Source organism: Camelus dromedarius, chromosome 17 (assembly GCF_036321535.1).
Source record: "Camelus dromedarius isolate mCamDro1 chromosome 17, mCamDro1.pat, whole genome shotgun sequence".
Taxonomy (NCBI): domain Eukaryota; kingdom Metazoa; phylum Chordata; class Mammalia; order Artiodactyla; family Camelidae; genus Camelus; species Camelus dromedarius.
Genome location: NC_087452.1, coordinates 33,771,266 through 33,788,298, shown reverse-complemented (window position 1 = coordinate 33,788,298; position 17,033 = coordinate 33,771,266). Strand labels below are relative to the sequence as shown.

General features: G+C 42.6%; 1 protein-coding gene across 4 annotated transcripts in view; it reads left to right on the top strand.

The window, feature by feature from the left end:
• Window positions 1-17,033, top strand: part of DAG1 (dystroglycan 1) — a 50,242-nt gene that overhangs the window by 3,326 nt on the left and 29,883 nt on the right. Inside the window, exon 2 of one of the 4 annotated variants that reach the window (XM_031470320.2) lies at window positions 1,933-1,984. The exons of 2 other annotated variants lie outside the window; for them this stretch is intronic. The gene's annotated coding sequence lies outside the window, so the exon portion shown is untranslated. Of the gene's footprint in view, window positions 1-1,932; window positions 1,990-17,033 lie in introns of all 4 variants that reach the window. One more of the 4 variants, XM_031470321.2, reaches the window with a different exon arrangement.

The following is a 17,033-nucleotide window of genomic DNA, read 5'->3' as shown; positions in this document are numbered from 1 at the left end:
GGACTGGAGGCAGGTTGGTTCCTGCTGTGGTCCAGTGGGGAGACAGTGGACCTGAATAAGAACAGTGGTCAGGAGAGGAGTGGAGAGAGAGAAGGTTCAAGATGAGTTAGTTCAGCAGATGTTAGGGACCTAAATGGTGCTGGTACCAGTGGGGTCTACCTTTGAAGGGAAGGGGCAGGAGGTCACAATGAAAAGATGAGGATGTAAGGCAGTATCAGCCAAGGACTGGTGGGGACTTGAGGGACTTGAAATAAAGAGGGGCCCCTAGACTGCAGGAAATGGGGAAGTCTTCATTCAGTCTCTGTGGCAGATAGGCAAAGATAAACTTATGAAAGAGAGAGCACGACTTGATTCACTTGGTAGGTAATGGAACAGTGAATTTTAAAATGCTTGATGTTTTGGAGACTCAGAATCATGGCAGGGGTCATACAGCTTTAGACTGGATTCATTGAAAGAATTGCCATTGTCTCACAGATTTGACATGTGCAAGGCAAACTAAAGGTGGCCCATGATGGTGTGAAGTTGGAGCCCCTTTACCTGTACCTGCCTTTTTGAGTTGAGTGGTTTTGGTCATAGCCTTAATAAGAGGCACATAACTAGCCTAGTGGAATGGCAAGTGGGAATAGACCCATTTTGTGGATGGGCAAGAATAAGAGTGAGGTCTCATGAGTTTTTTTCTAGCCAGTGTAAGAAGTCAGTAATGAGAGGTTTGATTCAATATCCAGGTTCCAGGGTGTGTTGTTTAGATTTGAGCCACTGTAGAGTGTGACTGCTTGGAGGCTGGGGGCTTTCAGAGTATCAAAGAAGTAAGACATGCTGGTGTGAATATCAGAAGGGACCCAAATGGGGGCTAGAGTATTGAACCTTAAAGGCACTAAAAGTGAGAATAAATTCAGATAATATGGTCTTCAATGTGTCCTGTGTATTGGTCAAGGATTTCTCTCTCCTTTTCTGGAGTAAGTTTTCTCCTTCCATGTTAAAGAGTGTTTCTGTGCCTTTGCTTATTGTGCTGTTGCTTGTTAAGCCCCATCTTTCTCTGCTCTTCCTGTGTTGACTCTCCAGTCCTGGAGTAAGGTGATGGTGGTTTTGAATATATGAGTGATTAATCTTGTCATTTCCCAGTGGGTGTTTGTGTGCTCATGCCTTTGGGTATTAATTTAAAGCAGTCTTCCTATGAGTTGCATAACCTGCTTTGCCTTTTGACTGTCCCTCTTCACTCTGATCATTAGTAATAACTGCTCAGATAGCAATTTCTATAAATAGGATTCTAGAGTAGTTTACAAAACTACAACAGCCAGAGGGCTTAATTTAGCCTTAATGAATAGGGTTTCCTATTTTCCTGTTTCTTAGGTTTGATAGCTAAGCATTTTCTTAGCCTTGCTCTGGGGCCTGGGTGGAAAGATGGATGGGATGCAGTGGTACAGGGTCATAAACTGAGGGTGTCTCAGTTGGTGAAGCTGTTCTGTGTTCTGTTGGAGCGAAGTAAATCTGAATGAAAATTTTGCAGTATGTTGACTTAATTTATATTTATATTTTAAAAGCAGGATTCTAGTGGGAATAATCAGATAAATATAAAAAATCAGTTTTATGACTGAGTGTCTTTATCCTACACATCATGGAGTGCATTTAATAGCATTGAGGTTTTGCTTCTCAGTTATACCTTCTTGAGCTAATTGTTTTTGAAAATACTACTGTCTAAATTTTAGACACTGGAATTAATTTTATATCTTTGGAAGTGTTTATAATTTTTGGTCCTGGATGGACTCTACAGAAAACATTTTGTTTTCTTTACCACCCTTTGACATAAAGGGTGACTGGTTGGCAGGAGACTGAGTGGCATTTCCCACTTCCTTTGGAGTTGGTCATTGTGGTGTATGTAATTCTATTTCAGTTGTGAGCATTCACCAACATTGGTTCCTTCTTTTCCTGCAGGGCCTCTGCTCTCCAGGAAGATAAAGCTTTTAAAGCAGCCTAGCACTAGAAGGTGAGGTAAGGTACTTGAAAGGGAGATTTCTGCAAAACAAAACGATGGATAATCACATACTTGGCAAAATGAAAACGGAATTTTAAAACACTATGGTGGGGGAAGAGCTATATTAAATAATACATATATTTAAAATAAGAAATGTGGAAGATAAAAGTAGAAAGGAAAAAATCCCTTGTCTCCCCAACTTTATTCTTTCTTTAACTAGAAAATGCTAACACGTGGTACAAACTCATAAGGTTCTAAAGGATTGTACAGGGGAAAGAAATGTTGCCCAAGTGCCTGCTTCCCCTCCCTAGGAGCAGTCATTATTTCCTGATTCCTGGGTGTCCTCCAGAGTTGGACCTTGGGCAGCACTTTTACTGAGTTTAGGTTAGAGAATAAATTTATTGTCCTGTTTTTACCCTCCTAGCATTATAGCATGATCATTGCTCTATATGTATAACATTTCTGATGGTTAACCTATCCCCAGTGCTTAGATGGTTGTTAATCTTACTTTGGTTATAATAGGTTATGTTGCAGTTAACATCTTTCTGCATAAAGTTTCTAAAAAATTTTTTCTTATCACCATATAAAATATAAAAATATAAAACTTTTGATGAAAGTGAGATGTGACTTACAGTTTTGCAGGAGCACATCTATAACATCAAGTAAGGCAGATTTGTATTGATTGTGGTTTTTTTTTTTAACATTTAAAAATAGACATTCTATGTATTGATTTTTATTTTTAAACACTGTGTATGTTTTCCCTAGTCCCTTTTGTATGACTTGCGTGGGTATGCAATTTTTATAGTCACATGGAGGCCCATACTCGATATTTCCTCCCATTGCAGGTGTGTGCAGCCACAGATGCATCCTGAGGTAGTCACAGCTGTTGGATACCCTAAGTATAGGGGACCGTGCCAGTTGAGGGGAACTCAGGAACGAATGAAGCACATGGAAGGATGTGTTATCTCAGGGAAAGAGTGGCCAGTGCCCAGCATGGTCCTCTGTATTGGCATTTGCTCTTCATTTCTGTAGATGCTGAGTTTTTGTGTATGGAGTATGGGAATCAACAAACGAGAAGCACCTCTTATAGAGTTCTTTCTAATTGTTGGTATATGTGTATTGAAACAGATTAGTGGAACTGGAAGATGCTTGGTTTGACAAATGTTATGGTTGTCTTTGTTTTACCTCTCGCTATGCTGGGAACCTTTCCCCTGGGCATTCTAGAGGTTGATATGGGATTACTCAAGAAGATTCCCAAGGCTTTGTATGGCAGAAGTGAGCCAGTTCTGCCTTGGTTTTCATAAATGCCTCTCTTATTTAGCTTAGTTGTTCTTCAGGGGCCGGGCTGATTCTCTAGCCAGTTTTTGCCGAGAAAAATGATAAAGTCAATGATGGAATTGCAAATGGTGTTTTCTTTTTATTTGGCCATTAATCAGAACCTGGGACACCATCCAATTTTCTGGGCCCTTACTGTACTATGAAATACTTTCATAAAAGGTACATCTCGTTGTAAATGTCCTGTGTATACTCCTGCTTTGGCTGGTAGGTTGTCTTTGCATCAGATCTGCCCTGACCCCTGGGAGCCTTGCTTACTGGATTTAAAACTTTTTGAAAATAACGGAGACCAGCCTGATGAGTAGCCCTTGAGCAGAGGTGGATTCTGGGTCTTACAGAAAATGAAGAAATGTAGAGAACTTTGCTCTACCTGTTAGGTTAAACATGCCTGAATAGTGTCTTATATTTTTAGACATTTGAGCAATGTTGGAAAGATTGAATTGCCTGAATAGAGAAATTTGGTAGGAGGAGACTAGAAGAGAAGCTCTTTATTAAAGATCTAAAAATAGAATTCATTAAAGTTACAAACAGATAAGAGTAGAATTCCTTTCTTGTTCTTTCCTTCTCTGGATTGTGCTATCAGCTGTTGCTTCTGCTTACCTGGGAAAGATCACGATATTTTGTCAAAAGGGTCAACGGTATGGACTTATAATACTGTTTTGCCAGTCTGAACATGTGCTTTTTCCAGTTTTAACAGTAATTTAAAAAGTGACTGGATTCCTTGGCACTGGGAAGAAATCCTTAGCAGGAAAACTTGATTCTTCTGCTTGTAGAGCTGACCCTGGGCTGACGGGGCCTGTGGGGGCCTCTGTCCCCTCAAAGCCCTGAGAGTTTTTCTTCTTCTTTTGGTTGAGCACTGCTGACCAGAGAGGATGCCTATGCGGGCCATCTAATCCATCTGATTTCATCAGGTGGCATCTCAGGTCTCCCTTCTGGTTTTTTGTTTTTTTTTTAGAAGGTGTCCTTTTTTGATTTATGCAGCTGGAAAGGAAAATGGTTGCTCAGGCTTTCTTCTTATGCAGGCCTCTGATGCCCTGAGCTGCCTGTGCCCTTTCCCTTTATGTGAGGGGGTGAAGGAATGTCCTGGCCTCCCTTTTCCCCTCCTGCCATGAGCTTCCAGGGAGAATGGGGCCCTTTGTGGCTGTGCCCACAGGCACAGCTCTCCGCTTCAGTGGCAGGCCTGCTGTGGCCTTTCTGTTCAGTCTACTGTGGTTACGGGGTGCTGAGGAGCCGGGAGCCTAGCGTGCAGTCATTTCCTCACATGCTGCTCTGCTGTTCAGGAGAGTTCTGAGGGATGGTGCTTGTGCTTTGTTTGCCCCTGGGTCTGCCCTCTGGTTTTGTCACGTCTTGGTAAACATTCTTTTAGACCCCTTTGCAGGCCTGAGCTCACTCTTGTGGCATATCTCAGGCCATATTTGGAGATGCAGGCCTGCTGCTCCCAAGGGTGACTGAGTGCCTGGTCACAGGAGGCTGGGCAGTACCTCCAGGCCTTTCTCGTGTTCTGAATCCACTGGGAAGCATGGGATTAATCTATATGTAAGTGAAATTGGGTTTCAGATTTATTTTGGCTTTCAATTATATCTCAGTAAAGCTGAAGAACTTATTTTGGCTTTAATCAACTCATTGAAGATGTGAAATGCCAAAATATGAGGTAGGGGAAGCCAGAGAGACTCAGGTTTAAAAAAAAAAAAACAGATTTGTTCTGGATATGGGAGCGCTCCCCTGGTATCAAACTGCCTTACCCATCAGGCAGTTCTTCTCCTGACCCCAGGCCTATGTGTCTCTGGAAAAAAATGTATGAGGTACTTATGGTTTCAGTGAGATAGGGGTAGAGGCCAGTGGCTGCTGCTTTTTTGAGGGTGTTGGCTTCAGGCAGGGAGCCAGATGTGTGATTATCTGTTGTTTAGCAGGTTCTGTGAAGGGTAGGTGAGCAAGCTTCTGGTCGTAGGGGGATGGAGAAGGCCTGGTCAGGCCTTCCTGGAGTTGGCGAAGGGCTTTTCTACACAAGGTCTACATGATTGCATGGAGGGCTGCTGAGAAATCTGCTCCTTCCAAAAACCCAGGTTGGTTGACTTTGGAATGATCCTGGAAATTGTTCTTGATCTTAGTGAAAAGAAATTTCATTCTTTCCATGATGCTTTAGTACGTACAATTTCCTTATCTTTAGTGAAACTGTCTTGGCACTGGCACTGCCCTGGATGTTTGCCTTCCTCCCTTTGCCTTCTTTATTACAGGGGGGAAAAAAATTCTAGCGTATTTTATCCTTCTGCCTGAGCAGAGTGATACTTTTCTTTCTCTGTTTTAGGCTTGGGAGTGGCATTTTGTTTTTATCAAATAAAGAAATAAAACATACTTGCCATGCTGAGATCACACTGCAAATGCCAGCACTTATTAGAAAATGATATTGAGTTTTCTAAAGAAGAACTATTCTTTCAAATAGTGCCTGGTCACAAGAGGTGACGTCTACCCACTGTAGGTTCTTGCTTTTTGGCAGGACAGGCAAGATTTTTGGCACAAGTGTGATGAGATTGGACAATGAAAACACTGAGTACCCTCAGCAGTAGAAACTTGGGCCTGAGGAAGGAACCTGCCATACTGAGTCCCCTGGAACCCTCCCATCCTAATGTGATCTTAAGTAAGGCCTTTAACCTCTCTGTCTCAGTAAAATTGGGATAGAATATCATCTCCATAGGCTGCTGAGAAAATAAAGGCTTCCTAGTAAGGTGCCCTACACCTCTCCATGACTGCTACCTGTTTTTTGGTTTTTTTTTTTAATTTTTTTAATTTTTAAAAATTGAAGTATAGTTGATTTACAGTGTTAATTTCTGGTGTACAGCATAGTGATTCAGTTATACATATTATCATAATTGCTACTTGTTATACTTGTCCTTTTTCTGATGTAAACTGAGAGTCTGATATTTAATAAAGGCTGGACATATTTCTTAGGTTAAGTGGTGAGTTTAGGGGTTTTTTTTATTGTGTTTTATAATTAAGTGCATAATAAATTATTTTATATATATCAAGTAGTATCTTATAAAAAAAATCTAGACATGAGCCCACTGGTACTTCCCAGAAAGTAGCTCTAGCTTGACTCCTTGCTCACCTGTGGAGCATTGAGTGCTGTGATGTCTCACTGGGACAGGTGGTCCTTGGGGGCACTGGCCCCATCGATGTGAGTAAAGGACAAAAATAGTTTGTAGACCAAGGACTCTGTTAACTAGACAACATTGTTTAGATTTTTAAGGAGTTTCTTTGGAGAGTCTTTGTTGTGCCCAGGTTTGTTTTCTAGAACTTCACGGTGCAGTGGAAGGAGGATGGACCGGCAAGGTTGCCATGTGAATTGAGTGACTGGAAGTGCTTCATTTCCTTTTTTTGTATAATGTTTATTTCTGTTTGAGTTACCAGCAGAAATGCATGCCTAGTATAAAAATCCCCTGGTTTTTAAAGAACTACACATATACTTACTTTTTCTGTATGTGACTATATGATTTCCTTACTGGGTAACTTATAATATAAAATTATAGGATGTGAGGAGAATAAGGGTACAGGCACCAGTGTCCAATTTCTGAGCAGAGGATAATTATCCTAAAGACAAAAGTTGGGCTCCCACCTCCAGGTGATGAAGGCACCATGTTTTATGATTCTGTGTTGAGGGAAAGCTGCCTGTGGGTTCCCAGTGGAGAAGGCTCCACGTGATTTCCAGATAGTAGAGGATTTGGTCTCTGACCTTTATGTTAGAGGCAAGTGAGGGTAGAGCTATTGGCTGTTATCAGATAAGAAAATGATATGATACCACCAGAGGGGAGCTGAAAATCTCTAAATGCTCACTCTAAATCCTTTAATAAGGTAGAGGGGAAGCAGAGCCGACAGATCAGGGAGTAGTCCTGGGGCGATGCAGCAGAACAGTCCAGAGGAGGCCGCTGTGCCAGAGCTGATTCTCAATACAACAGAAGAAACACCAGTGTGGAAGTAAGTCCATTTCTACTGTAGGCACTACAGACTTCTTGTCATTGTCGGGGGATTACTGGCCTGGGTAGTTTTATTTCAGATTTGGATCTGGGGTGGAGAAAGCAGGGTGCCTAGTGGTGTACGTAGTGATGTCCATGTTCCTTAGCTAGTCTACCCATGTTGGTTGTCTGAAGCACAGAAATACTACGTTCATAAGAGGTTATGGGTGACTGGATTAAGATTGTTTGTATTCTGTATATATATTTTAAAGTGTGTACTTTGTCAGGTCCTTTTCTTTACCTGTTTTAGCTTACCTAATGAATTTATGTTTATAATTGGAAAAAGTTAAAGAAAAAAGGAGTTTGATCTAGGATGTGTTTAAGATTAAGTATTGACTGTTAAGCAGCCTTACAAGACTGGCTAACCCATGAACTATGGAGGGAACTGTCATGTGGCATCCCTTAGGCAGGCCCTGTTGGCAGGGGTTTTCAGTTATTTGTTCATTCATTCATCAGGTGGTTTTTGAGTCACTGTCATGTCCTGGGCACTGTGCTAGGCCTGGGGAGGGGATCTGGTGATGGATGAGAGAGTTATGGGCCCTACTCCTGCCCTGACCAGAAAAAAGAGGGAGGAGTTGTGATGATTATTTCCTCTCAGTTGGTGTTTTTTAGAAAAAAAGTGTGGTTTGGAGAAGCTGCGGGTGACTTCAGTCAGTGTGCCTCTGATTCATCATAAGGGGGGGTGGGGGGCTAGGCCCATTCAGAAGGTGATGTGAGGGATCAGGGACAAGACCTTACAGAGCTTGGTACGCAGTTCTAGATTATTTTCGAAGCCAAGCTGACATTTGGGTACACACTGATGTGTCTGTGACCTGTTGAGCTATTTCCTGACCCTGATGTTGTTCCTTAGACAATTCAGGCGAGGCCTTTGAGTTGGAGTTTCAGGGAGTGGTCAAAGTGAACTTCGGGGAGGCCTTTTGGTTTGGTGATGATTTGGATGAGGGTGTGTGTGTGTCGGGGGCTTTGGGGAATAACTGAGGAATCTGCAGGAGATAGAAGGGTTATTAGGGAAGGTTAGCCTTGAAAGGATAGGGAGGGAGAAGATAACTCAATGTGTGGAGGAACTTTGCTGTATTTGCTCTGTTAATCACCAAGGCAGCTGGAGGAGGTGAGGGTGGGGGTGGATATAGACTTCACCCAACCCTGAGATGATGGGACTTATGGTGACCTAGACAGAGTCAGCTTCTGAACAAAAATGGAGGCTGTGAGGTTGGACTAGCCCAGAGTCGAGGAATGTTTGGAGTCTGAAAGATTAGTGCTGGTGTGCTTTGCCAGGGAGCAGGTTAAAACCCTTTAGGGCTATAGGAGTAAGGAAAATCTGCAGGGTAGGGAGTAATGACTGAGTGTGTCAGAATTTGAGGGTACCTGGTTTAAAAAGAAACAGAAAACCTTCTTCATCCATGGGAACTAGGTGAGAGGGATGAAGGAGCCATGCAGCTGTGGGCTCTGGGTGAGCAGCCAGTGGTTGTTCCTAGTGCTGAACCCCTGAATTAGAGAGAGGTCCCCACCTAGTTGCCTGTGGGGCCACCCTCTCTGTTCGCCCTTCCTGGTGAGGTTTTTTTTCTGCATACGCTGCTTTGCAAAGTCCTTAAGCTCTTTCAGGGCTTATTTTATGTTTATTTCATCTTATTTAACTTAAAAAAAAACTTTATTAGTGTAAAATAAAACAAAAATAGAGGAAACAAGACCCCCCCAAAAAAGTATAGCTTAGTGAATTATAAGGTCAACAAATAGAGCTTTGTTGGCCCCCAGAGGCCTTTCCATGGGCCCCAACCCTGCCCCAGCCCTTTTTTTTCCTTCCTTCCCAAGGTGACCACTTTCTGTCTTTTTGTATTCCATTTCCTTACATTTATTCTTATTTAAAAAAAATTTTTTTTGCTGGGGAGCTGGTAATTAGGTTGGTTGGTTGGTTTGTTTTCTAATGAAAGTGCTGGGAATTGAACCCAGGACCTCATGCATGCTAAGCACATGCTCTACCCCTGAGCTATACCCTCCCCTTCCTTATGTTTCTTTATAGTTTTATCTCCAAAATATGTATCCTTAAACACTGAGTTTAATTTTGTCCATTTTTGAAAATTGGCATATCTTTTAATCTACATTTTCTCCCCTTTGTCCTCTTTTCTTGCAATTACCTGCTGAAGAACCTGGGTCCTTAGACCTGTAGAATCTACCACAGTCCAGATTTAGCAGATTGTGTCGCAGGGTGCAATTCAGCATTCTCTTCTCTGTATTTCCTGTGAATTGGCAGCCTTATCCAATGGCTTGATCAGCCTCAAGTTTGGTCCCTTTGGCAAGGCTAGGATGGTTTGGGTCTTTCCTCCGGAGTGCTGCTTTCCTCATGTTCCATACTTTGCTCAAAGCAGGTACCCAGAGCACCACTTCTGTGGCAGGATGATGGGGTCTGAGGAGAGGCCAGGCCCAGCTCAGGCTCTCAGTGGCTCTGTGATCCTTGATCCTTGTCAAACCAGTTTCCCCAGCACGGATGTGACAGATGTTGCAAGAGGAAAAGCCTGGATGTGTCCTTTGGCCTAATTTACTTAGATGAGTTTAAAGTGCTGTCTGCCTCTCAGGCCCTCCCTTCTTCCTTCAAATTTCCCTTTTCCCCCCAATACTCGGCTGCTCTGCCTTTCATTGTCTGTTCTTTTTTTGCCCCCTCTTCAGTTTTCCTCTCTTCTTTCCCCCTTTGTTGATAGAGTGTTCTGATGGGGAAAATATTGAGAGAGACTTAGGAGAGGAATTCTCATCCTGCTTAATTGCTCACTATCTGCGGACTGTGGAAGCCTTGGTTTACCCACCTGTAAAATGTAGGTGTTGCTCCTGATGACTTAAATGGTTGGTTCAAACTGTGTCTTATGAGTATTGTGTTTTACAAATTTTCTCTGTGTTTGAAAGTTATTTTAGAGGATTTTCCTGCTTCTCTAGGTAGGGCACTCGGCCCCAGTGGTAAGAAAATGGAGAAATGGGTAGAGCTTGGACAGCAGCCAGAATCTAGTTTGTCCCTATACCTGCACCATCAGGCCGGGTAGGTTGGGTGGAGGATAGTAGAAAGCTTTGTGGGCTGTGGTCATGACCTCACCTGCTGGTCTCAAGTTCTAGGTACAGAAACTTCCCTTTCTGAATGGGGAGGTGTGTCAGCAGCCAGCTGCCAGCTGCCAGCTGCTGCCCTGCTGGTTGGTGGCTGAAGATGTGGGCATGTGGAGGGCCAAGAGTAACTGTTGCATGAAAGTAGGCTCAGGCTCGAGGCCCAGGAACTTGTCAGCTAGTCCTGGCTTTCCTGTCTGGAGGCCCCACTCCAGCTTACCCCAGAATTTGACGGGCAGTGCAAGTCTGTGTCTGGTGTGAGGGCAACTAAGTGCTCACCTCATAGACAGAACCACTGCCTGGAAGAAAAGGGCTGTGCTCATGATTGGCCTATATCTTTGTATATACCAAGCCCACTGCCGTTCAAGTGAGAATGCCCCTGAGAAGAGGTGTTGTGTGATGTACCAGGATTTATCTGGCCTTTCCCCACTGATGTGACACTTACCATGTGCCTGTGGAGTTTTTGTTGTGCTGTTATTTCACACATTTAAAATTTCATTCATTTTTATACTTAAATAATTTTTTAAAATTTTTATTGAAGTATAGTTGATTTACAATGTGTTAGTTTCAGATGTATAGCAAAGTGATTCAGTTATATATATATATATATATATATATATATACATATATATATATATATACTTTTTCAGATTCTTTTATACTTAAATGATTTTTAAGCCATGTAAATTCAGATTTTTTGCATCCTGTTTGTCTATCAAGGTTGCTTAGGCCTAAGGAGGTAGACCAGTTTTGTTTTCTTGTTTGGAATCTAAGTTTTCTGAGTGTTGTTCTTTAGGGAGGAGAATGTAAGGAATTCCAGAGTCAGGGAGGCGTGTGCTGTGCTGGTGGAAGGGCTGGAGGGGCTGCTGGGCATTGCTCAGGAGCTGCCCGAAGAAGGAGTGGGTGTCAGCAGCAGGCACGGCGGTGAGGAAAGTGCTGAATCTCCTGTATGAGAGATCTGTACCACTACACTTAAAAGTTGAATTACTCAGAATTTGGTGAGGTCAAAACCACAGCCACAGTTAGTTGCTTAGGTGGCGAAGCAGAAGGTAAAGCTGTGTTTTCTGGTGTTGGCTGCTCTGGTGTTCTTTGGTGTTTGTGATCAGCTAGGAGTGAACGTCCTTAGAGGGAGTCCTAGTTTCACCTCAGGGCAGTCAGATAGCAGCCCTCCACCAAAATGATCCCAGGCCAGAGCTGAGTTACTTCATCCTTTAGGCTTTGAAAATCTATTCTTTTATAGATGAAGTTGTTTCACTGAATCTCCTGCTAACCAGTAGTGTTTGATTTTTTGATGTTACTGTTTAAAAAACTGAAGTATAATTTACATGTAGCAAAATGCATAAATCATAAATGTACAACTCGACAGTTTTACAGATGTATACATCACTCAGATCAAGGTATAGAAAATTTCCAGAAGGTTCTATTTGCCTTTATCTAATCAGTATCTCCCCAAAGGTAACCACTCTTCTGATCTCTGTCCTTGAGCTTAGTTTTACTGCTCTTGACCTTCATGTAAGTGGAGTGGTAGAGTACGTGTGTACTCTCATGTGCCTGTCTTTTCTTGCTGAATGTTAAGCCTCTGATGTCTTCGTGGTTCTATACAACAGTTTGTTCTTTTGTTGTTGTTTAGTATTTCACATATGAATATACCATAATTTACTGCTTTTGTTGGTGGACATTTGGGTTGTTTCTAACTTTTGACTATCATGAATGATACTGTTATAAACCATTCTTGTCCATGGCTTCTGGGTATACACCTAAGAGTGAAATACTGGATATATTTGATATCTTAATTACAAGGAATTTTGTTTATATGCCTCTGTTGTATTTTATTTTTGAACTTTTTATCATAGAGAATTTCAAGTACACTCAAAGACAGAATAATACAATGAATCTCATGTACCTATCACCAGTCCCAACATCCATCAATAACTGGCCAGTCATGCCCCAATCACACTCCCAGCTATTGTCCCCTCCCCCCCATTATCTTGAAGCAAATCTCAGACATCCTGTCATTTCATCCATCCATCCTTTAGTGTATATCTTTAGAATATTAATGTAACCACAACAGCTGCTGAATGGCTTCATGCCCTTTCTCTCTGGTCCTGGTGTTTCTCTCTGGGGGTTTGTATCATGAGCCTCATGGTGGTAAGTGGTTCCCTGTTCCTGTTCCTCCTTATCTAGGTGGAGTTGCATATGTCACCTGTTTTTTCTGGGCAGCCTTTGAACCAGGAACCAGTATGGTACAGATTTGGGAGTGTCATCTTAGGACTATGGAATGACAGTTACTGTTGTGGGCACGACTTCCTATTGGGCTACTTGTTCATGAACAAGTTAGGCTGATCAAAGAGAAAGATGAAAGTGGACTGGGGAGGCTCAGGCACACAACTGCCTGTCCCAGATGGCTGCATTGGCCTGCGTCAGATGGTTCTTACCCCAGTGTCCCAAGAGTCTGGAGGGTATGACCTCCAGGAGGGCTGGGCTCCAGCATTCCTCCCAGGCCTTGCCCCTCAGTTGAAGAAAAATAGGCCTCAAACTTAGACTTGACAGTATGGTTTAGAAAAGGTTAATGTTTTTCAGAACACTGAAACTACAGTATGCAGATTAGATTTGAGAGCCCCTAAATACTCTCTAACTTCCCTCTCCCATCCTCCTAGCGCTCAACATTTGTACTCGTGTTCCCACTGCCCTGAACCAGAGCTCTTCTAGGGTAGGCCCAGGAGGTGCCCGGGTCCAGAGGGCTGGTCCACAATAGGAGCAAAGAGCACCACAGATACCTTATTATTTGGAGAAATTAGCCCATAAATTTTCCATAGCAATTTTCCTCTGAGGTAGTCAAGTTTGAGTAGAAAAACATAGTGCCATGTTTTGATTCATTAGTCATCTGGATGCTCACCCTCCCATATTTTCATGCTGGCTAACTATGAAGTACCACTACTCCCAGCTTGAATTTATGATACTTACTGCCCACTCTGTCCATTAATCCAACAATATGAGAGGGGCATACAGCTGTCTCATACTGTTTGAACCTGTCCCACCCTCCTTCCTCTTCCATCTTGTTATTAATGAAGGAGTTTGACAGTAACTAAATTTTAGTGAAAGTTAAGGGGAAAATCACTCGTATCTTTAGATGGGAATGTAAACTGAAAGGCATTTTGCCAGTATCTATCAATTCTACCTATATAACCTTTATAACCTTTGACCCAGCAATTCCACATCTAGGATTTTATCCTCAAATTTCCTACCAGAAGAGTGCAAGTCTGAGAGGGAGAGAGCACCCTTGAGAGGACACCATGCAGGATGCTTACACATGGATGTGCCATCAGCAGCAGGGGGAATGAGAAGGTGGAGCCACCCACTGGGGCTGACGTTTGTTGGTTCTAGTAAATTTTAAAAAGTAACAATTATGAAGCATATGATTCCATTTGAGTTTTAAGAATAGAATAAAAGATGTATTTGTTTATGTGTTTAGAGATATACTAAATGTGTCATTTGTGGAGAGCTACTGAAGACACCAGCCTGCCTACCTGAGGGCCTGGGAAGAAAACCTTCTTTTCACTACGCCTCCCCCACATGTGTATTGTTGGAATTTATTTTACCTCCATGTAAATTACTTTTATTACATTAGGTCCAAAGGACCAGACAGTTGACGGCATCATTTTGAGGCTTCTTGTGTATCTTCTGAATTGTGCCTGGGAATTATTAGTGGGAATCTGATAACTGGGAAACGCTGATTTCAGCCTGCCCAGATCTTGTGTTTAGCTCTGGGACCTCTGAACTTGGTGATGGTTTGGTCAGGGTTTTTTTCCTCCAGAAGGGAAGGCTCCTGGGAAGGAAAGATGAAACTATTTTTAGGCTTGAGCAAACATAGCCCAGTGTAGTAATTTCAGGCCCCAGTGTGACATTTTCTTCCATTATAATCCGAGTCACTTTTAAAACAAATAAACAAGTCCTTTTTTGTGTATATTTTATGCTTGTAGTGTTTCTAGAGGGAGATGCTTTTAAGATACCTTCTTTTCCCCATATAAACTTGGAGGGCTTGGGGGCCTGGTGGGCTTTGTTTTGAATCATGCAGTCAGGGGCCTTGGTGCCTGGAATCTGGAATGCTAGTGGACAAAAAGTGCTAGGGTGTGAGGTAAGTGGTAGGATTGGGGTTACTTAGGCCATCACAGTTTACAGAGCTCTTCGGCTGACTTTGCGTCACAACTGTGGGTGAATTATCTCTGCTTTTCCAAAGAAGAACTGAAGTCCTGAGAGGGGAAACAGACCATGGCCCACACTCCTTTTTATTAACACTTGTTTTCTTTCCATTTCACATAGCATATATTTTTGTAACTTAAAAATCTGATATAACTTCAGACTTAGAGAAAAATTGCAAGAATAGTACTCCTCAATACTAATGAGTCACCATTTATTTACATTTTGCCTTGTTTGCTTTGTCATTCTCTCTTTTCTCTTTATATATTTTTTCCCCGAACCATCTGAGTAATTGGCAAACATCATGCCTCTTTACTCCTAAATACCTAATTGTGTATTTCCTAAGAAAAAGAATGTTCTTTTACACAACCACAGTACATCTGTCAACATGAGGAAACTTAACACTGGTATAATATCTACATTCCTTATTCACATTTCCTCAGTTATCCCAATCGCATCTTTGATAGCCCCATGTGAGCAGGCACAACATGCTGGCTTGTCATCATAATCAGTACTGATTGAAGAGGTAGCCGACAGTTTTTTCCTCTGTAAAGTTGACTTTTTTCCTTTTGCAATTAATAAGTAATTTATGGGAGGATACTATGTAACTATCCTGTTCCTTATCAAACTTTGAGCCTCTACTTTCAGCATACAGTGATGCGTCTAAGACCATCATTCCTTCAGTATTAGTTGTCACTTTACTCAAAGGAGAGGTTTCTTGCCTCCTTGTTTATTCATTGGTTTATTTATATTAGTTCATATTGATCTTATTCAATGGGATATAGCTCATTCTTGTCGTTATTCATATTGATGCCCAGATAGTCCCAGGAGGCCAGTGGGAGCCCCTTTAGGCTGGCTTCTGTGTTCTTTTGACATGTCCTCATCTTTGAGCACTTCCTGACTTCCTGATGCAACAGGATATTCCAAGTTTCTTGTCCCAGCCTGGCATCAGCCCTTGGTTTCTTTTAGTTGAAGTGGTGTTTAGAAACCAACATATGGATGCATGGTACATATTTTCATTTACTGAAAGTCTTTTAAAATAAATCTGATTTTGTATTCAGTTAATAATGTTGCAGTTGAATAAAGGAATTTCATGAGTTGACTAAAGGAGTTCCAGTTCTTGATTTTCATTATAAGTGAAAGAAGTGAACACATGATATTAGCAGAGTAAGATGGACTTTAGCAACAAAGTAAAAGAAGGTCCTGCCTGCTCAAAAAGAATTTATTTCTACTTAATTGTTACAGAAATGATCAGAACCCAGCATACTAAGTCCTCTGCCCAGGTGATTCTAACATGCAGCCAGGGTCTGGAGCCACTGCTCCAGAGCTTAGGAGAGCTTGTATCCTCGGTTGAAGTAAGAAACTTAGCATTCTCACAAAGGCAGAATTGGGCATTCAGAAGGTGCTCATGAACCTGCCCATTAGATGGACCAAAGCTCATTTGAGGAAGATGGTCACTGAGATAACAAGCTTTAGGTGACCTTGGTGGCCATTGCATCAGAAAGGGGTGCCTTCTGTTTCCCTTTTCCTGAGAACTCTTCATGCCTGTCACTGGAAATGTCCAGCTGTTTTTGAAGTGGTAAAGGAAAGGGAAGGAGTGAACTTTGGTATAGTGCCACATTTGAGGAAAAGCATTGATTTATGTTAATTCCCCAACCAAATGTTTGTTGAGCACCTGTTCCACTGAGGGGTTGATCAGATGTGGGAGTAAGCATTCCAGGTTAAGTGGAGCATGGTTGTGCTGTAGGAACACCAGCAGCTCTGTATTCAGGAGAACGTTCTGTGGAGCATACTTGTTCTAGGCGTGGCAGAGTTTGGGTGTGTTTGATAGAAGGGGAAGCACTCCAGAGTGGTGAAGGAAGGGCAGTCTCTCAGGAGAGGAGGACTTGGAGCCTAGTCCTGAAGATAAGCAGAGAAGCTGAGGGTTCAGTAGACGTCACTGTGCTGGGCAGTGAGGCATTATCGTAGCTTGTGTAGGAGCAGAGCCCAGAACAGAGTGACCCAAGGTTGGGCGTGAGCCAGGAACCTTGGACAAGTCACTGACCAAAGCCAGTTTGGGGCCAAGGGGTGGGCAGGGGAAGGACTCAGTGCACGCTCTCTCAGGTCTTTGACCTTTCTTGAACTTGACTGGAATGCTGGGTCTTGACCCATATCATTGGGTGGTGATAGTGGGCCCGTCTCCCTGGTAAGGCCAAGGGAAAGCAGCTGACTGCCTAGACCCTTCTATCCCTTCCCATCCCAGTGTTCTTGGTTAGACAGACTGGTCTAGGAAGTGGAGATCACACTCTGAGACCTCAGCTTTCTCTGATTGGTGCTGATCTGCACTCTTATCCACCCTGTCCAGGCTCTGCTGTCTAGCCCCCATTGATCAGCCTGAGCCCAGGACCTAGTGAATTAGACCCTGTTCCAGCCTTCAGGGGACACCTAGTCTGGCGGGGAAA